Below are 21878 nucleotides of genomic sequence, written 5' to 3' on the forward strand. Positions count from 1 at the left end.
GCTACAGGTGCTAAATATTTCTTCCCACATTGTAGGTTGTCTCTTAGCTCTGCTGGTAGTTTCTCTTGCAGTGCAGAAGCTTTTTAATACGATGAGATCCCAGTTGTTGATTCTTTGTGCTAGCTCCCTTGCTACTGAAGATTTGTTCATAAAGTCTTTTCCTATGCCAATTCCAACCACATATCTCATAACTGGGAAACCACTATTCTACCTTTTGTCTCTACAGATCTGTGTATTCAGGACATTCATATAAATAAAATCATAAAATATGTGTTCCTTTGTGTTCGGTTTCTTTTCTTTACAAGAATATTTTTCAAGGTCCAATTATGTTAGAAAATGTTTGTCAGTATTTTATTGAGGATTTTTGTGCCTATACTTATAAAAAAATTGATCATGAGCTTTTTTTCTTGTGATGTCTTCATCTTCATCTGATTTTCTTTTACTTTTTTTTTTTTTTTTTTTTTTTGTACTAGGGGATCAAACTCAGGACTTTGCACTTGCAAGACAGGTGGCAGAACCACTGAGCTAAATCCCCAGCCCTGTCTTCATCTGATTTTGATATCAGGGTAATGCTGGCTTCTGGAGTAGGTTGAAAAGATTTCCCTCATCAATTTTTAGAAAAAATTTGTAAAGAATTCTTACTAATTCTTTTCTAAATATTTGGTAACATTTGCCAGTAAGGATTAAATAAGAAATTTAAAAATTTCCCCCATTAATCTTACAACTTTTTGTAGGTCTCTTTAAATTTCCTATTTTACTGTAAGTAAATAGTATGTGTGTATTTCTAGGAGTTCATTATGTCAGCCAAGCTACCAATTTGCTACATATAGATGTTCACACTATTTCCTTGTAATCTTTTTTTAAATTTCTGTAAGGTTAGTGGTGATATCTCTGCTTCCCTAGACTATTAATTTGAGGATTTCTTCTTCATTAGTTTATCTAAAAATTATTAAAATTTTTTCAAAGATCAATTCAAATATAAGCTTATTTTTTATTGTTTATCTATTCTCTATTTATTTTTATTCTAATATTTATTATTTTGTTCCTTTGGCTTGCTTTGCATTTAATTTGTTCTTATATCATAACTGGACATTAGGTTATTGAGTTTAGATCGTTTTACCATATAAACACTTATAAACTTCCCTCTAAGCACCATTTAATAGTACTGTATTCCAACATTTTTGTATAATGAATCTTCATTTTCATTTATCTCAAAATTCTTTCTAATTGGTCTAGTGGGTTTTGACCCATTTATTATTTATAAATATTTTGATTTCCACATATTTGTGAACATCTAATTTTTTTCTCTTATTTTATTCCTCTATGGTTAGAAAATATACTTCGTATAATTTCAATACTTCTAAACTTACTAAGTCTTGTTTTATGCATATCTTGGGGAATTTCCATGTATGCTTGACTAGAATGCTTATTTTTCCTATTACTGGATGGAGTATTCTATAGATGTCCATAAGGTCTAACTGGGTTATAACATTGTACAAGTTCTCTTTTTAAGTGGATCTTTTGACTAGTTTTCAGAATTTATATTTAATTCTAATATATACATTTTAAAGGCACCCATCTTACTCATTTTTCATAAAACTACTGTGAGAGATATCTCTACCGTCAAAGAAAAAGTGGCTATCTGAGATTCCTGTAATTAAACATTTTGCTCTAGCCTGTGAAATAGCCAAATACCTTTGCTTAAGAGCTCTCTAAAGATTCAGTTTGGCTGGATTGTTGGGAGATTCATGGCACAAGAACAGACTGCTAGGTTTTGTCTACTGTTTTGAGTAAAGCCACCCTTTTGTAGATATAGAGCAACACATTTAATATTTAGTGATTCCTAACGTTGAATTAAATACCTACTGTGAGCCAGGCACTCAAAGAGCTCACAGTAGGTCTTATATTTGTTTTTATTATAACATAAAATTGAGAATCTGATAATCCAACCAATAACACTGAGAATAATAACCTGGATCTTCAGCAGAAACATAAACACCGTCCTGCTAGAATAAAGCTAGATTTGTGTACTTTTTTCTTCCAGGGTCCCCACATACTTCTTTCCCTATCCCAATCAATTCTTGACCTGTCAGAGAGGCATTACTTAGCCCAATACCCAGTATGCACACTCAACTTCCCTCATTTTTTCTACAGTAATGCCCAGGACAACTTCCCACCTTGCCCCATTAACAATGGCTCGTTGCTCAATGTGTAAAGATATATGGATACAGGCAGATATGAGCAGAAAACCTGACTCTGGAACTTAGTGGATACGTGACATTGAGCTATTTGCTTCACTTCTCTGAGCTTTTCAGTCTTCTAATCTGGAAAGGCATGAAAATACTTATTCCACACAGGATTGTAGTGAGACTTAATTACGTTAAGATTCCTGAAACATAGTAGCTATTATTCAAAAATATTAGTACTTGAAACATTCAAATAGCAATGCATGGCTTCTCATTGTGTTACACAAAATTATTTGGCTTGGGGGTAAATCTCATTCTGAAATCAAATCTGCTGGCCTGATCTGTCTTCTTGTCTAATACCTGAAAATGACTGGCAATGTCATTTAGTGTTGGCTGTTAGTTGGCATCTTGTTAATGAATGGACCACCTGGCTCCAGGCTACTGTATTTCATTATCATTCTGCTCCTATAGTAGTCAAGTTTTCTAACCTCTCTTGCATGCTACCCACTGCTCCTTGAGGCCAGGATCTCTGTCCCCATCACATGCCCTTGTGGTTGATCCTGCCTAGTTCTGTTGCTCCCTCGTCTCCCCATTTGTTCAAGCTATTAAATTCCCCAAATCCCTCAGTACTCAGAACAAAGCCAAATTAAGAAAGCTGAACTCTAAAATCTCACTCTCAATGTTCACAATGTGTAATGGATCCATTGAACCTGTACCAAGTAACTGAAAGTTGATTCACTTCAGTGACTCAACACTGGGCCAGACAGTCCCCTTTTCTAGGCCAGATGGCAAAATTAATCACTAACCTCCCTCTGATGGACTTTTTTTTCCCCAAAATGAGCTGTTATGATTAATTATCTGTTATTTGGTGCTTTGGCATTTTATCAACAAATACCATCCATTAACTAACATTTTCACTGCCAGATCAATGATAATTAATCATCACAGTGATAACCCATGGCACTTAAAGATGCAGAAATAATTTCTGAATACAGAGTTAGAGAGAAAATGAGAAGACAGAGGACAAGACATAGCAAGAGGAGTCAAATCAAGCTCTGTATATTTTTAATGTAAGACTACAAAGCATCAACTCCATGATGTTCTGGAAACCCTATTCCACTCAGAAGCACCCAGATAACTTATCTTAATGGGCCTCTCATGTAATATCTAGAAAATCAGCCCACTTCAGAGTTGGCTGAGTCTTTTCAAGAAGCACCCCATCTTCACCCTATTGGCTGGGCACTGGTCAGGAGAGGTGGAGCAAATCCATCTACCCTAGCAGAGAAAACACATCAATCACTGTTGTCATATCTACCATCCTTAAATTGAAAAGGAAATGACCCCCTTTCCTTGATTATGAAATTTTTAGAATGATTAAAGATCATTTCTGAAATATATCATGGCAAATTCCTAAATGAAAAATAGATTATAAGCAAAAAAATAACCCAAATGTGACCCAATAACTTTACTTCCAGAATTTGACAATATTTTATTTTGTTTAAAGATTGTTAACTTCAAGAACAAGATCAGGGCTGCATTTTGGTAAATGGTAACCATTCAAGGCACTCTGATGTGTTGTTTAAGAAGTCTAAGTGAGGAAGCCAGACAAGGTGGTACACACCTTTAATCCCAACACTTGAAGCTGAGGCAGGAGGATAGTCAGAAGTTCAAGGTCAGCCTGGGCTACATAGTGAGACCCTGTCTCAAAAACAAAACAAAACAAACCAAAGAAGTGTAAGTGAGGAAAGGTAGGTTATTCTATAACCAATTAAGAAAATAATGCATGTTTCAATGAAATGTATTTCCAACTTAAGTATTCTCTCTATTCCTGCATTTGGCTCTGCTGTTGGAGCTAATACAACTTGCTTTCTTGTTCACAGACACTGTGCCATGTGAGTGCAGCTGCCCCTGAGGCCTGGGGATGGAATCACTTGAGAGTTATTGGGATCTTTGGAGTGGGTTGGCCATTTCCCTCTGCAAAATAATAAAAGGAAGGAAGAAACAAGTATCTTCACAAAGGCGTACTCAGAGTTTCATAAGAGTCATAGGAGATGTGCTAAGGCACATGCTAAGGCAGGCTAAGATTACTGTTATTAGGGTTTTGATAATCCTAGATCCTCACTGTGTCAGTGTCATGTCTAATTGACTCTGACTTTTGAGCTGCAGCATGGCATTATTTGAAGGTCTGAAAGCCATCACATGTCATTTTTGAATTCCTCCTCTTGGATGTTTCAAATCATTATGCTGCTCTGGACGGGTTACATTCTTAAAGCTCAGAATGTGGCTATGCTGACAAGGTGAAACCATGGAAACTTTAGGAAATCACCTAGAAATTCATCAGTGTGAGCAGCCGCACTTGGGTATTGCCAGGAACCTTGAGAGATTCTGCTGGATTAGAAGGTTACACTCCTGACAACAATTCCTGACCCAGAAGATGTGTGAGAAATACTACCAGAGCAGAGTAGCTACTCTCCTAAAAATTTACTTGCCAAACTATAGCGTGGGGTAGTCACATGTCCAATTTCTTACAAGCTGGGTTCTAAGGAGTCAAAAAAATATAGTCCCAAATGCGGCATAAAACAGAAAGCCAAACACTAGGATACAGGAAAATAATCAGACAGTTATTAAAAGAATTTTAAAGTCTTAGGAAAGATAATAAACATTAGAAAGAAAGAAGAGGCCAAATGTGTGAGGAAATCTGAGCTCAGGCTCTCTCCTGGCTGTGTAAGAGTTTGGGGGAGGCAGGCAGGAAGCCTCTGCTGCAGGTGCTTTCGTAGCAGTTCTGAGCAGCACCCCCTGCCACCAGTGCAGAGCAGGCATGGAAGATAATCCAATCCCATAAGGAAACATTTTGGACAAGAAGAAAACTGGGTAGGCAGATTTCCTTTGGGTCACCAGCATTATGCAGTGGGCTTGAAATTAGTAGTGATTTATAAACAGAATAGTTTAGGCTACCGAGGTAGCTTTTCTGACCTAACAGCTACTCATTCTCTGGGAATCACAGTCAGAACTGATGGCTGCACATTTTGTAGCAGTGGGGCCAATAAGAGAGGAGAGGAAATGCAGGATGTGTAACTCTCATCCTTGCCTTCAATAAGAAACTGGAAACTAATTTTAAAAGTCACTTTGAACTGTAATGATAGCCAAATTTGGATGTTGTGAGCCTCTCAGGCTGACAAATCTAATCCACGTGAACTCTGTCAGTAAAAATAAGTTTCATTTCTCATTTTTGTTGCTGTGTTTTTAAATCTTTAAAACAAAACAGGTTTTCTTTACCTTTGGAATTTGTGCTTGTGCGGAAGTCAATGTGCCTCACATTATTCAAAATCATTTCGTAACTCTACACAAGGTCACAGTCCTCCAAAAGTGTCACTGTTCTTTTGAATAAGCTCATAAAAATAGAAGAACATAAAAGACGACACTCTTAAATGTACTCAAAATTATTTTACTATGGCCAATCATTTCCCTTTTTAAATTTCTTGGATTTCTGTACAAGTTTATCACCAGCATAGGGTAAACTGTTCACAGGGAAAATTGTCCTTATATATGAAATATACCCATTCATTTAACCAAAAGAAAAGGCAATTAAAGACAACTTTTAAAATATAACCTTTTCTTTTCAATGAAAAAGCTTTGTAGAAATAACTTGTGGAAGATTTTTCGTCCCCTGTTGAAGTAGGGACCTTTCAGACAGCTCTTTTACTGCCCTCTAAAGTTCAAGAAAAACATAACAGCTCTACTTTGCAGGCAGTATTTTATTCAAATGAAATATTCCTCCTGCCTCATTGAAAGGTGGGACCATTTTCTCAGAAATGCATCCTTACTCAAAGGCCTCACTGTGTGAACAGAGACTCAAAGCTAGATAGCACAGGTCAGTAGCTCTTTATGGCCTCTTGATGAAGTCAAGAACCACAGGAAACAATATATATGAGGCTGCCTCCATGGTGATATGGCATACTGTTTTATAGTAAACTTCTTTTTACAATAAGTAGAAAGAATATTTTGTGAAGTAATAATAAACATATAGCATAATAATTAATATATATAGCAACATAGTTGTTTATTATCATTATCAAATACTATGTACTGTACATACTTGTAGTATATCTGCTATGCTTTCATATGATGGGCAACACAGTAGGTTTGTTTACACCAGCATGTCCACAAAGAAGTGACTAGTATGTTGTACTACATCTTTACAAGGTTATGACTAAAGTACAGGGATCGTTCAGCTCCATTACACTCTAATGGGACAACCATCATCTAGGAAGTTTGTCACTGAACAGAACATCATTGTGAGTGGCAGGACTGTACCAGAATTATTGAGACAACAAAAAGAACTGGGCTCATTAGTGTCTGGTGTCAATACAGTGAGGCCAGTCATGTCTGCTAACATGGCTTCCTTGTCACAAGATCTGATATAGTCATTGTTTAAAGGGAAGGTGCTGATTTTTATTCCTGATGCGAGTATTAGTGAGTAGGTTCCTATTATTCATACTTTACTATAAAACCTAATCACATAGTAGCCGGACTTTTGAGTTCGGAAAACAGTCAATCTTTTAGGGATATCCATAATTTGTGTTTTGTGTTTTTGTAGTACCCATGCCATGATTATCGACAAAAATATATTACAACAAAAAATAGAGAACAGTACCAGTAATATTGAGAATGTCTGCTAAGAAACAATATATAAAACTATGACTCAGAAAGTGATATATGTTGCTTCCTGGGCTTATTTTAATAGAGTGCTAGGGAAAAGTCAGATCTGGGGACTTGATACCCAATCAGATTCTTGGAACCTGGAGATCAATCGATGTAGGGAACAGGGAAAAGGGGACATTACTAGAACCTCTGCAGTAAGTCCTAGTCTCCTGAGAGCCACAGCAGCACAAGGCGAATTACAGGAAAGGTAGAAAAATGAGACTGAGAAGAAGCTGAGCTTTGAGCCTGATCAGTGCTGCTCTGTGCCGCAAAGACGAAAGCCCCCAACTTACCGCACCTTTTATTCAGTACATCAGGAGAAACAAATGTAACAAATGACTCAGGACAGAGAGTTCAGTAGATCGTGAAAAACAAGGTGTAACAAATGACTTGCAGAGAGTTCAGCACATCTGCATAAACAAAGTGTAACAATCCAAGAACAATGAGGAACTGAGTCAATGAAGACTTTGTTCCTCCCAGGATGCCTTCAGATGATGTAATCTTGTCCTGGGAGCATCAGAGCATCACCAGATCCTTGAGGTCTCAGTTGTGACTGGAGGCCAAAATGGAATCATGTCTCAAAATGCCACAGCTGGCCTGTGGGCAGGAGAACTCGGATTTTTCCCTAAAATTATGTAGCATTGCTCCCAACAGATCCAGAGTGCTGTTTCAGGGAAAGAAGCAAAATAGAAGTAGGCTGTGAAATGATTGGGCTGAAGTAGAGAAGGGAGGGCAGTCAGCTCCTGTCTGTTCTTTACTCTGGGGGCAGAGCAGAGTCAAGGAAGAAGACGGCAAATGAACAAGAAACTAGAGGAACAACCAAGAGGCATGGGGACAAATGCAATATAGAATATTTACAGAGCTCCTACTTTGAACTAAGTACTTCCTTGGTTCATAACAAACACGTGAAGTATTATGTCCATATTGCTGAAAGGTGAACCTTTAAAAGAAAAACAGCTAATGTGGTCTAGTCCTGCAGTTTGTTACAGGGGGAGCCAAGTCCAAAAGGAAAAGGGGATATATTAGACTCTGCTTCTCTTACATTGCTCGGTGCTTTTGCCAAATAATAGCTGGGTGTGTCCCAGCCAAGGAGCCAGCAGGACAGAAGGGATAAAGCAGGACAGTTAAAAGACCAGAAGGAGGGCTGGTAATTTCAGCCCTGAAATTTGATAATTTCAAAGAGCTCTTGGTGACACATTGACAAGCCACAGGGAGGCAGTGAGTTATAAGAGCATTCATGGCCTAAATCCAGATTCAAGGACCAGGTCTTAATAATAAAAATAAAGTGCCCTCTGGAGGCCTATAATTATAGGACAGTGCTTTTGGTTTTAGCTGTGCATCAGTAGTTGATTTGGAAGGTCCTGTGGTTATTCAGGCTCACCTGGGAACTGTCAGACATGGAAATTCTGACCTTTCTCCCCACCACCATACTAACTACTCAACAATATCTGGGGATAGGGCTCTCACAGTTTAGATCAAGAATGTCCCCCAAAGACCTCATTTGGTCATAGGTAGTTTGGTTGGAAGAGGTGGTCACTGAGGACATGATCTGGAAGAGTACATTTACCCCCCCAGCTCCTGCATTCTGTTTCTGCTTCCTGGCCACAATGATGTGAGCAACTTTCCTCCATTCAGGCCCCTCCATCATGCCCTTCCTGCCATTGGAGCCAGCCAACCATGGACTGAGACCATGAGCCAACATAAACCTCTCCTTTAAGTTTCAATTGTCAGATATTTTGTCCCACAAGTGAGCAAAATGACTAAGATAAGAAGCCCAGAAATCTGTTTTAATAACTCTTACAGGAGATTCTTATGTATGCTCAAGTTTGAGAACTACATTTGTTTAGTACAGGATCTAGGTGACTTCTGTTATTAAGCAAGTTTGAAAAAGCCTTGTTTTTATATATAAAGGAACACTTTTACAGTAGACCCCATAAAATGCTCCTTTTCTCTGGAAAAAGCTATAGTAATCCAGATTCTCTCCCTTAATTTTAGTCATGGATTCACTGAAATTAGGACATAGTATACCAATCCCAACAGTCCTAATAGGGTTGTTCATAACTCAGAAGAAGTAATAGAACTGAGAGTTAAAAGTAGCTAAGGCATTAGAGAGGAGTAAAGAACATATCAGTGAAATAATTTCTGCTTGTCGATTCTAGCAGTTGGACATTTTATATAACATTTTGCTATGAGCATATAAAGCTGGATGATTTCCTTAAACATGCATTTCATGCCAATATTTGTATATTCTAGTTCCTATAAGTTGTAGAAAAATGGATAGAGACAGTAAGTGCTTTGTCCTCTTAATTTACTTTTCACTAGGACTTTAGAACACATATCTAACTTCTATTCCATCTCAATCTTGTGAGATAAGTATTATGATTATTATTCCCATCTCACAGCTGAAATGATAGAGCTTTCCAGCTACCTGCTCAGCTATGGATAAGAACCAAGCAGCCTTCCTTCTCTCCCTGGATTTTACTTCAAATGTGAAAAGCCTGTGGTATTTCTGAGGGCAGAAAATGCAGCACACTTGATTTTATACCCCTAATAATATTTAGCAACCTATCTAGAAACCCATTTAATAGATTTATTGAAAAAGGCATGTTATATTTAATTCTATTTCTTGCATTTGGAGAAACTTTCTGTTTTGTTTCTGAAACAAAGTTTCATACACTAAAAATGTGTTTGCATGTCCCCGTAGGCACTGATTCACTTCCTACTTTGTATCCTTATAAAAATCAAATCCTTTCTGTGGCAGATGTGCTCTGAAATTCACCAAAAAATTATGTGTCTTCTTCTGTAATGTAAAGTTCTGTTTGGCAATGGGTGGCCATTCAGGGACCACCTTTCCTGGCCATGATTCCTAGGGCTGTTATGACTAGTTCTCGCTGATGTCCAGGGAGAGCAGTAATGTGTGTTACATAAAGTTAGATGTGGATGGGAAGCTATAAACTTTCCTCACTTTCAGTGTCCTCCTCTCTGGACTCCAGAGGATCCTAGGAGATGCTGGAGCAACAAGATGGATGGAATCTGGACTCTTGGACCATGAGGATTTGGGAGTCGTTGGTTACTGTAGTATAACTCAGCTTTTCAGAAAAATGCATCCAATACATATTTTTTCAGTCAAGGTATATGAGAAAAATAGTTTACCTTGTCCAATTGTCTACCAAAAACCTGGGCGATTAGTCCATTTCCTGTCCTTCCCATCTTCCTATTATGAGTGACTACTAGCTAAAACAATGCAGGATCTGTCCTTGCTTTCTTTTCTGGAAAGGCTGTAAAATTCTAGAAAATGAAGTACTTTCTGATGGTAATTGAAAATAGTTTTTAAAATAATGAAGAAGGGCTCCGATTTTCATGCTATCCTTGGAAATTCCGATATAAGAAATACAAATAGAAACTGTGGTTTTCCATAGATTTATCTGCAGCATTTTGTTAGAGCATATAATATGAGAGAACAGAAAATGAAACTTAAGCTATAAGCTTCATACTTTATAGTGAGGGCCAGGGATGTAGCTCAGCAGTGCCACACCTGCCTGGCAAGTGCAAGGTCCTGAGTTTGATTCCCAATACTGGGGGAAAAAACTAGACACATACTTCATAGTGAAACCAAGTTAGTTATTTGGAGTGAAGTGTGCGTTATATAAAAGACTGAGAATTCTGAACAGGACTGTTGAGTAACAGAACTTGACAGAGAATCGCCATCTGTGTAGAATAATTTTAAATTTGTCAGTAACGTAGCAGAAGCACAGGGTGAAAACACTGCCTTTAATTATCTTCTTTCATGAATTATATTTAGCTGAATTTCTATTTAAGAAAAAGCAAATAAAAAGTGTCACTGAGAATTTTGTTGATTACTATAACTTTTTCCTTATTATTATTGTTTTTGAAACTGCCACCGTACAAATAGCATTTGCTGCTCCACGGTTCTGTTACCCCAGTCTGCAGATGGAAGAGCCATGTTTTCCTGCTGATTTGAGTAAAATCATGGCAAGACCTGTAAGACACATTCATCAACCTACAAGTATGAAGGCCATGCATTCTGCATCCAGTTCTTACTTTATAGCATTCTTTGCAATACCAAAGAGTGGCTTCAAAACTAAAAGTCATGAAAGTTTCCCTACACTCTCACATTGCTAAATTAATAGCATCAACTGAAATGACAATCTGGCCTATGACAGGATTTTGGGGAGCCTTCATGTGAGGAGAAGCAAGCACATTAAACAAAATGACGAAAGAAAAGCTTTGTTGTGGGCAGCACTTCATTGTTTTTTTCTTCCATATACTCTCCTACCATTTTTGTTACAGTTTTAACATGTCCCATCTATTCTTTCAAAAATATTACTAAAAGGCACTTATTGGGCTAGGATTAGGATTATGTATGAGGTGTGATCACAATATATGGTAAATGTTTAAATTATAAAAGTGTATTACAGTAAAAGATACATTGCCTTTGATACCCCTCCAAATACTCCTCCTTGCTTCAGATGAACTTATCCCATCATCCTTGCCTCTTTCTGAAGCATTTCTAGAAGTTTTCTTTCATGAGTATCTTTAGCGGCATGGTTGTGGCTGCCTTGGTGTCCTGAATTGATTCAAAGTTGTTACCTTTCATATTCATTTTGACTTTGAGGAAGAGCCCAAAAGGGCATGGTGCCAGACCCAGTGAGCAAGGTGGATGAGGACACACTGTAGTATTTTTATCAGCCTGTCTTCTGTTGGACGGCGCTCCTAAGCAGCATTCACTGTAGTTTGACCGTACCTCATAGGGACAAGGAAGAAGACTTCTATAACTGCTTTAGGAAGTGGCAAGAATGATGCAATAAGTTTGAAAGGAGGAGGCGTATTGAGGGGGGATTAATTGCAATATGTCTTTTACTGTAATAATCTTAAAAATTTAAATATTCACTGTATATTCTGATATATTCTCTCTCTCTCTCTCTCTCTCTCTCTCTCTCTTTCTCTCCCTCCCTCCCCCAACTTAGTATTGGGGATGGAATTTAGAGGTTCATACTGAGCTACATGACTAGCTCACCCCTTTCTTACTTAGACAGGGTTTCACTAAATCACTAAGTCCCCCAAACTGGGTTTGAACTTGCAATCTCCCTGCCTCAGCCTTCTAGGGTCCTAAAAATGTAGGGACAGTAGAGCTCAGGCCTCCAATCCCAAAACTTATTAACCAAGGGAAAGAAATACCATTAGCTCGCTATGATCTGAAACACAGAGATTGGCAACAACTTGCAATGTTTCACTATTATACCAAAACAAGATATAGTTTAGACAGTGTCATTTAAAATAAGCCATTATTTAACTAATTTTACCATAATTAGGAAATACTTGGAGCAAATATTAAATTTTAATCACCCTTTGCATGCTTCTTAAAGAGCTAATTAGGATGAAATACCAGAACTGAGTTGTTCCGGGTTTTATAAAACGGGACTCTGGAACATTCCTTGAAGTGCAAATTCAACTACGGAGCAGCTGCAGATGAAACTATGGAACTCTAATATTCTTATTAAAGAAACATTAACTTACATTTCAATGACAGAGTTTGATTTTCTTTTTTTTTTTTCATTAGTAGCTGTTTACTGATCAGTGCTTTGATATAAAGTTATTTTGATCTTCAGATTTTGCCCAGATGGAATCACCAAGCATTACAAATTGTTTCTTAAAAATAAAAACAAGGGGAGGGGGATGAGAGGGTAAGGGGACCAACCTACCAGTTGTGGCGTTTGAAAATAAATTAACAAATAAGTTTAGTATTACCATTTATTGGTGACAAACACTAAGTTTTACTTACATTCCATGGGGAGAAAAGGTTCCGGCGTAAACAATGAGTGGAAGCGGTACTTAACTCACAAGGCTACTGTGCCTGTCATCCAGAGCAGGGTGGTCCTCTGTGTGCATCACACATCAAAAGCAAAACAGCTGCATACAGAGACAGTCATTCTCCTAGGCCGTCCATGGAAAAGCCATCAACAGTGTCAAGCATTTAAGGAAAACCAACCTACAGGCCTGGACGCACTACACGGAGATCATATCCTGTAGTGTGGTATGGTGAATGCTACGTCAAGAGCCATAGGTATAGACACAATTCTTTAATAATCTTTAAAACAAGGAGCAAAGTTCATTTAAGTCCTGTTGTATTAACAAAAATAAAAATAAAATAGAAAAGTACCAAATAATCATCTAAAGTTTAAAATTCCTAAATTGTCCAATTTATACAACTGTAGGAGTTTCTAAGAAGTCCAGGACTGTGTCAGCTAGACCAGAGGGCACACAGTGTGCATCAATGAAATGGTCCTGTGTTAGTCCAATAAAATAAAAATGTATAACCAGTTACACATGGATATGATCTTTGCCGGTTAGATTACTGAGAAGGTCAGTCTCAGACAAGTTTCTAAACTGTGCTATATAACCAGATACAATTGAGAAACCCTCAAATGAAAATTTTATATAGTGTCATATCAATCCAAAGAAAATAATGAAACTGAGAATACACATCACTGTAGGAAGAGAAAGCAGTGGTTATGGTGTGGGCACTATATGAGGTGGTGGGGGCAGAGCATGCTAGAAAAATTAAGTTACACTGAGTAGGAAGCATTTGATTCTCTGATGCTTTTAGTTCTGGGGCCAATTGAAGGCCTCTTTCTGGTGTGGCTATCCAGGGTTGTCCCAAAGTGTATGAGTGAGCCAGTTTGCTTTCTATTTCTTTTTCACACAAGAGAAAAAATGGCCAAAGCAATGAGGTGCCTGGGCTGGGGCTGCTGGTTTTCTGGAGGAGCCAGGCTGCCAGCCAAGCCCTTCCATCCCACCACGGCCACTCCAGTGCAGAGGTCGCTGGTTCACAGACCAGTCTGGCCACCAGCAAACCTAGCACGGCCATGGTGCAGGGTGTGTCCATCATCTTCACTACTGCTGCCCATCTTCTTCCCCACCATGTCTCTCAGCCCACTGGAGGTATCAGAAATTGCAAATTTTCAAAGCAGTTTCAGTATTTTCAGTATATATGTTGGATTTCATAATGGCTCATGGCCAGGAAAGGTTTAGCACCTCCCACACTGGCCCGTTTCCAGTTCTTGGCATCTCTGTACTTTGTTGGTCCAACTCTGACAGCAATTTAAAAATATTCAGTCCAGCCATATCATGGCAGGACTCCACATCCTTGGAATACCGTGACTGATCAGAGGTGGCTGACAGGAGCAATTTATGAGGTACCAATTCGTTCTTATTGTTTTGGGGGAAGTCTTTGTATTCAACCTGGAATCCTTGGACTGTGGAGAGACAGTCCAGCTGCTCAGAGGGTCTTGTGAAAGGTCCATGGGGTATGTGGCCTGAAGAGATGTTATTCTTTTAAATGGTCACCACTGTGGGTGAAGTGCCCCCATACAACAATTCTCGGGCTTTGGCGGCCATTACCATAGCCTTAGCAGAATTCAGAGCAGCTCTGGAGGAATCTTTGGTATGGTGCCCTTGACTGACTCCTACGGCCTGGGCAAGCTCAGGCACCATGGGAAGATTTCCAGCAGGCAGCTGCTGATGACTAAGATAAGGCATCCTAAATTCATCCCCTTTATGACTGGTCCCATTTTCATCCCCAGAACTAGGTTCAAAAAAGGTCACTTTTCTTCCATCCCCTGGTTTCTTTACTGGTGTCTCCTCCTATGACTTGAGTGCTGGTTTGGTGGGCCGAGCTTGAGGAGCTTTGAAACCAAGGCTCTCCAGCATGTTTTCAGCTGCGTTGCATTTGGCCACCTTCTTGTTGGTGCCTGTTCCTCTGCAGTGTGGTTTCCGACCTTCACCTGCATCATGAACTACCTGCGGCGCGGGAGGCCTTGCTCTGTGAGGAGAATGTACTCTGGTTCCTTCTCCTTTTTGGCCTGCTGCATCTGGGCCAGTCTGCTAATCGGATTCATCCCTTGGCCATATTCTGGGCTTGCCTGTAACTTGCCTGCAGGTTTGGTTTTTTTGTTATTCGTTGCTTCACTTGGTCAACTGCAGGCAAAGGTGGCAGCTTCTTCAACTCCACAAGAATATCGATAGCAGTGTTCTTCTTGGAAATCTTTTTGCTCTTCCCTTCCCCTTCCCCTATGAACTCCCCAACCGAAACCCTGGTCACAAAGTTCTTCATGTGGGGTGGGCCGCTCTCCCGGGCCACCTGTGCCAGAAGGAAAGACTCGAAATTCACAGGCAAGTTCTGCTTAAGTGCAATTTCAAACACTTATTTCAGACTTATTGAGATTTTCTTCTTCTGATTCTCTTCATCTCCAGCCTCTTGGGAGGGGGCTCATTCTGCAGGATCCTCAAGGCTTTAGCAGCAGCATCATGTTTCGTAGCCTGTCTTCTCTTTTCTTTCCCATTAAATTGCTGTCCTCCCACAGAAAGTTCAATTTGATAAAGTGAAGGTGGAACTGGAAGTGGGTAAAAATACCTTGGGGGGTGAGCACCCCCTCTCATGTTGTAGTTATAGGTGGGCTGCCTCTGAGAGTAGGGATCAATAGTCATATACATTGGGTTTTTTCCAAGTTTTATGCACAGTGCATTTAGCTCAATGGTAGGAGTTAGGCTTTCTTAAAGAGAGGGTGTTTCAGAAACAGTGTTTGTTTCACTCAGTTCTGAGAGGTTATGTGGTTAGGAAACTCCTGGCTGCATCCCTGAGCGAGTCCCCCGGTTGGGCGGCAGCAGTGAGGACAGGAAGGAGGAAGGAGGAAGGGATGGAGGGAGGGAAGAGACGGAGTGGCCCTGGAGGAAGTGGGCACCGCCAGGCTGGGGGTCAAAGGAAGAGGGAGCCGAGAGAGACTGAATTTGATTTTCATACGTCTAAGTTTCATTCACATTTCTATCCAGTCTAGAAGACTATTGATCTAGGTGCGATAGGCATGTTACTTAATTTTTAATTTCCAGAAACTTCACTTTTAAATGCATACACCGTTTTATCACGAAAAGCACATTCTCTTCAATGCTGTGTTATTAAATTCTTATACCTGTAGTATCTTCTCACAGAAAAGTTCTCTAGAGAAAAGGGGGGAACCCTCATGACTTTGTCATATGAGGACCCAGGGTTCTGCTTTCTACATTAATGGAGTTTGATTCCAATCTGGCAACTTATAAATAAATACCTCTAGTTGAGATGTGACAAAAATGATTACTTTAGGTGTTTTATCTTCACTTGAGCACAACTACATTTCATATTCTACAGAGATACATCTAGAAGCTGTATTTCTCGTGATCTTCCCAAAAGAATCTGTCATCTCTGAGGTAGATTAATGTGCCAACCCCCACCTCACCCCAAATGTATAGGCTGAAGCCCTAATGCCCAATGTGAGTCTATTTGGAGGTAGGACTTTAGGAGAGAAGTGAGTGAGATTTTAAAGGTGAGGCCCTTATCAACAAAACTGTAGCCTCCTAAGACAAAAAGGTACTCTCTGCCTCCTCTTCCCTTTCCTCTCCTTTTCCTTTCCCTCTCCCCTTTCTTCTCTCTCTCTCCCTCTGTTTCCCTCCTCCTCCTCCTCCCCCCCACTTCTAAGTGAGGACATAATGAAGCACCTTTCAGTAGGCCAAGAACAGCCCCCACCAGTCAGCCAAAAACATAATTTTAAACTTCCATCTTTGCCCTGTGAGACAAGAAATTTCTGTTGATTCAACCACCCAACCTGTGATATTTTGTCATGGCAGCCTGAACAGACCGATACAATCCCTATGTTGGGTATGAAGACTCTGAAACGGACATCAATGTGTTTACATCTCTACAGTAAAAGCTGGAAACTCTGAACGTGTCGTATGAATCGTCAACCTCTGACACTCAAGCTCATGGGTTTTCCATTAGACCTGGCATCTTCTTCTGCAACCAAAACAACAGTGTGTGTTTACCCCTCTGGGAGAGGTGACTGCAGCTAGACGGTGGAGCGCTAGCTCCTCTGTGTTTCAGGCCTTTCTTTTTTTCTACCCTCCCTCTGCTCCCTCCTCATTTGCCTCCTTTATCACATCAACTCCACACTGCTCTGAGTGATGAGGGTGCTGCAGAGGCCTATGCAGTCCCAGACCTCCAGGGGTGCCTCAGCAGAGTGTGACTGCAGCAGTTTCCTGATTCTAGAAGTTTCTTGAATCAATTTTAAAATCAGTGAGTGTTCTTCAGAGCCCAATGTTATAACTCTGATCCTTAGGTAAGTTGCACTAAATTAGATTCCTACCATTTATTTTGACTATATTTCCAAATCCAATTATTCTTTCATTTGTCTATTCAGGATTTCTTTTTCTTTCACAAACAACTATCTTTGCTAAGCTTTATGTAGCTCCCTAGAGCAACTGTGCACTGCCAAGCTATTTTTCAGAGTTGCTATTTTTCATGGTTATGCCCGACACCTCGAGCTTAGTATCTGAAGCAAACTTAACGGGCTCATTTTATAGTCTCTCCTAGGTTTTGAAGAAAACATTAAATTCAGGGACAAAAGCTGAACTCCACTGACTACTATAGATTTTCTTGACTTCTGAATAAAATAGCCACTGTCTCAATAGAACGTCCTAGTACCCACTGTATCACTATCCCATGTAGCGTGGAGGCCACAATTCCAGAACTTTCGGATAAGCACGTCATGGGGATAGAATCAACAGCCTCTGCTGTGGACAAAGTGAAGATCTATATGGTTTTCTTTGACACTCCATTTATAAAAGAAATGAGGCTACGCTATTTGCTTGTTTTTCTCAATTTATCTTAAATATTGGTAAATGGACCTTATAATTAATTTCCTATAAGGGCACCATGTGCAGAAATTGTGTAATTCCTTGCCTGACCAAGTTCCAGGGGAGATTCATTCAACTTGCTCTGGTTTAAGCCATTCTGAAGAGTCTTCAGCTGTCAAAATAACAATAGAGTGTTTTAGGCTAAGAAATGCCTGCCTGGAAATATTTTCCTCCATGATTCATTATAACTTGTTAACATTTAGCTCCTTGCTTTTCCCCCTTTGAAATGCTATCATAAAATAAATCCGCTATTCAAAATGTAGCTTCAATGTGTCTAGTCCTTTAGTGTTCACATTTTGTCACAGTCACTTTCTCATTCCTGAGACAAAATATGCCTGACACCCTCAATTTAAATGAGAGGTTTCTTTGGGTTCGTGGTTTTTAAAGGCTTCAGTCCACAGCTGGCTGGCTCTGAGGTAAAACAGCATGGTAAGGACTCATGGCAGAGGAAAGCTGTGGTTGTCATGATGGCCAGGAAGCAGAGAATGCTGGGAGGAAGCTCAGGAGGAAGACAGAGGCTCCAGGTCACACCCCCAGTGACCCGTCTCTTCTGACCAGACGCCCCCTTAACAACACAGTCAGCTATGTGAGTTCACTGGTGAATATAGCACCCCATAATCCAATCACCCTCCAAACACGTGAAGCTTTTGGGGACAACCCAGATCTAAACCATAACACCTGCCAACACACTCTCCTATCATTTGACAAACACTCATTCTTTATCAGAAAAATGTTTGCCCTTCTTTGAGGAAATACTATTTGTTGTTCTACTTTTCCTGTTTTCTTTGATCTTGACCTGAATTTGATAAGTCTTGATGTTTTCCCCTCAGTCTGGCTTAATGTCTAGTTTTGAAATTTCTACTTTTCAAATCAACTGTGCAAAAAACTCATATCCCTAGGTTAGTTTTATTATCAATTAATGAAATTACCTATTTAATCCTGTCTTATTTCTCAAGTAGCATTGATCCCAATAGAGACTTCATATCCTTGTACGACTGGGTACCTAAGTCTCCTGAAACCTCAGAGGCAGTGTTGACATGTCTCAATCTGGAACGTGCAACTTTTACTTCATTGCCCCAGAGAAAGTACTTCCTGATTGATACTACATAATCAAATAAGGGATAACACCAATATCACTAATAATGAAAAGAAAGACTTTCCTTGATACCTATTACAATTGGAGTAAAATAAATTCTTATTCTATAAAATAACAAACAAAAAGACCTCAGAACAAAATACCCTACATTTATCTCTGAGACAGTTAATTTGTTTAATAGGGGAAATATTAACAAGGCAAAACAAAACAAAGGCACATCAAAGGGTTCGCAATAAAAATGTTTCCTAAGTAATTAAAGAAATGGGAAGAAAAAGATCAGGTGGCCCCTCAAATATCTACATTTTCGCCCCACATGTTGTGGTCATTCTTATCTCCAGACATGGTGCTTTTCCCCTTAAGACCTTGAGTCTCACCATCACTCATTCCCTCTAGGGCAGAAATTTACAGGAGGAAACATGACAGGGAATGCAATAGTGTTAAGCAATATATACGGCTTTCGGTACAGGTTTCTGATCTTTCTATTTTGGCTCTAAGTATTACAGATTCAATCTGTATCCCTTATACCTACATATGTTTTGTTACTATGTATGGCAGAATTAGATTATCTGTATGGCGATATTACACATATGTGGACAAGCTTGTAGCTCCAATGCCTAAATTTACCAAAAGATATCCATTCTCCCCAGTCATTTTTACTTTGATTATCCAGTCTCATCCTTCTGCTATTATAGAAGAACAAAAGGTTAAAAAAAAATACCCAAAGATAGAGCCCATGCCATAGAAAAATGTAATAGATAAGGATGATAAGTGAACTCCGTCGGAAGGCAGAGGTGTTGGGCCTGGTTCCTGTCCTCAGAAAGTCTGGCTCAAGTGGAAGGGTTTATGCATGGTAAAGGAGATGCAGGGTTGGTGTGGGCAGTGTGGCCACGGCTGGAAATGCTGTGCAACAGGAGAAGAGAGAACCACACGAGTGAGGGCTGGCTTCAAGAAAAAAGACAGGGCTTGTGCAGGACGTCAGTGAGAAGCTGGTCTGCAATCTGCACACCTAACCTCAACATCGTATCATACCAAATAAAATCCTATAAAATACAAAAGCATTGAATGAGTGACAAATAATATGGGGCAAGCTACCATTCATATATATTTGTGGGGGGGCACTAGAATTAAACTAATCATCAAATTAATAATGTAGAGAAAATATTTATAAGATGAGAACATAATAAAATCTTACAAAATAATAAAATAGAAAACAAAATAGACTTTAAAAAGTGGAGCATTTCAAAAGGCCACTTATTTGAAATTGTCAATAATAAATAAAAAGATAAGCAATATTAAGAATGAGAAAGAATATAAAATATGGACATGCAAGAGATTTAACATTCTTTTAATAGTACATAAATTCAAAGTATAGATGAGATGAATGATTTTGTAGAAAATTTAAAAATATTTGACTCAAAAATTTTAAATATAAATAGGTTAAGTGCCATCCAAGAAAATTTTAACGTAGTCATATATTTGTACACTACTGCATAGTAAATAGCTTTTAGGAAAAGTGAAATCAAATTTTTAAAAATCAGTTATTTAAACAAATACAAAGTTATTTATTAAGTAGAAAGATAAATTCTCAATTTATTAACCTCACAAACTAAGCGTAACTTTGATATGCAAAAATGTCCAACAATGGTTAAAAATAGTAGAAAAACCATGAATCTATTGTCCATTAAAAAAAACCCTCTACGTAAGATACATAAAAATTTATAGTAGGCTCATAATATGAGAAATCTTCCTTAGCATCTAACTTTTTTCTTTCTTTCTTTCTTTCATGGTCCTGGGGGTTGAACTCAGAGCCTTTGTATTGAGGTATATCCCTACCCACCCCCCCTTTTTAAGAGAGTGTCTCACCAAGTTGTTACAATGCCAAAACTGGGCCAGGGAGGGTTATAATTTGAAAGCCTCCTGCCTCTGCCTCCCAGTATGCTGGGGTTACAGGTGTGTTCCACCTTACCTCCTGTTTCATTTTAGTGACAATCCAATAACCAATCAATTCCACTAAAGTGACCAGAATATTTACTTTCATCAAGCCAAGCAATGTAAGCTAGAACTAATGAAAAGGTTTAGTAAAGTGAAAAGGTACAAAATCACTCAAAAACCTAGAATTTTGCACACATCAGAGTTAACCATGTAAAAATATTTTAAAAGATCCAATTTGCAATAACAATAAAATCTATAAAATATATAGGAATAACTCTAATGTTATTAAAAGCCATATCCAGTAAAACATAAAACAGAAAACACTTTAAAAGACCTAAAAACATGAACACATACTCTTACTGGTAACATTCAGTATTATGGAGAGGTGAGTTACCTCCTCATTAAGTAATTTGTAAGTTTTTCACAATCCCAACCAAAACTCCAAGGGATTTGTTTATGGCATATCACAATCCCACTTGAAACAGGGCAAACACAATATAGGCAAGGAAAAAGCAAGAGAAATTACATGGAATAATGAGAAGAGACCTGTACTACTAGATATCAAAACAATATATTCAGTAGTTAGGTGTTGATACTGATGTACAAAATTCAATTACTGGAGCAGGCTAGAGAATTCTAAATAAAAGAAGTGATATTTGGAAAATCAAGATTATTATAGGAAGTATAACCTACTCAATAACTCCCCCAGGAAAAATTCAGTATTGAAGTGAAATAAAAAAATATTAGATCCTGGAGTAAGCTCAGAGATGGAGGAAGCGGCTAGACTATGAGCAAGATGGCAGCAGCAGACTTTGACCTTTATCGTGTGGTGCTCTGATGGGTTTGCAGAGGAAAAGAAGGCCTTCACAGCATGAGAACTTTCAGAGGCTATGTAGGGCCACTTCCCAACATGCAAAGAGGGAAGGGATTCTGTGGGAAGAAGGGGATTAGGGAGGGGAATTATCTGCTAGGAGACAGCAGGGAGTCTCTGGCTCAGGGAATGCTGATGGGTAGAAATGGCTTGGGGTCCCTTAGAATCCTGGGATTTATCTTATCTCACAGATGTTGAGTTCAGTATTTTTAGATATGTAAAACAGGAGTGCTTTAAGTGGCTAAAAGTTTGCTCATTTTAAGAAAATTGAATGTATTAAAAATGTGAGTTGGGCACCAGTGGGCTTTTGAGCTAATGGGTCCTAGCTTAGTAGAAAGAAAAAAAAAAA

The 21878-nt window shown here is 38.9% G+C and overlaps 1 protein-coding gene and 1 pseudogene across 4 annotated transcripts in view; both read right to left on the bottom strand.

Annotated features, from left to right (window-relative positions):
* The window catches only part of Kcnip4 (potassium voltage-gated channel interacting protein 4), a 1104843-nt gene that overhangs the window by 659410 nt on the left and 423555 nt on the right, over positions 1-21878 (bottom strand). The window lies entirely within an intron of this gene.
* Positions 433-20263, bottom strand: LOC147825075 (double-stranded RNA-binding protein Staufen homolog 1 pseudogene; annotated as a pseudogene). Its single transcript, XR_015441406.1, has one exon. The product of XR_015441406.1 is annotated as a double-stranded RNA-binding protein Staufen homolog 1 pseudogene (transcript).

This window comes from Heterocephalus glaber, unplaced genomic scaffold, assembly GCF_053883595.1.
Source record: "Heterocephalus glaber isolate CG9 unplaced genomic scaffold, H.glaber_assembly_v1.0 deba00001509, whole genome shotgun sequence".
In the NCBI taxonomy this organism is placed as follows: domain Eukaryota; kingdom Metazoa; phylum Chordata; class Mammalia; order Rodentia; family Bathyergidae; genus Heterocephalus; species Heterocephalus glaber.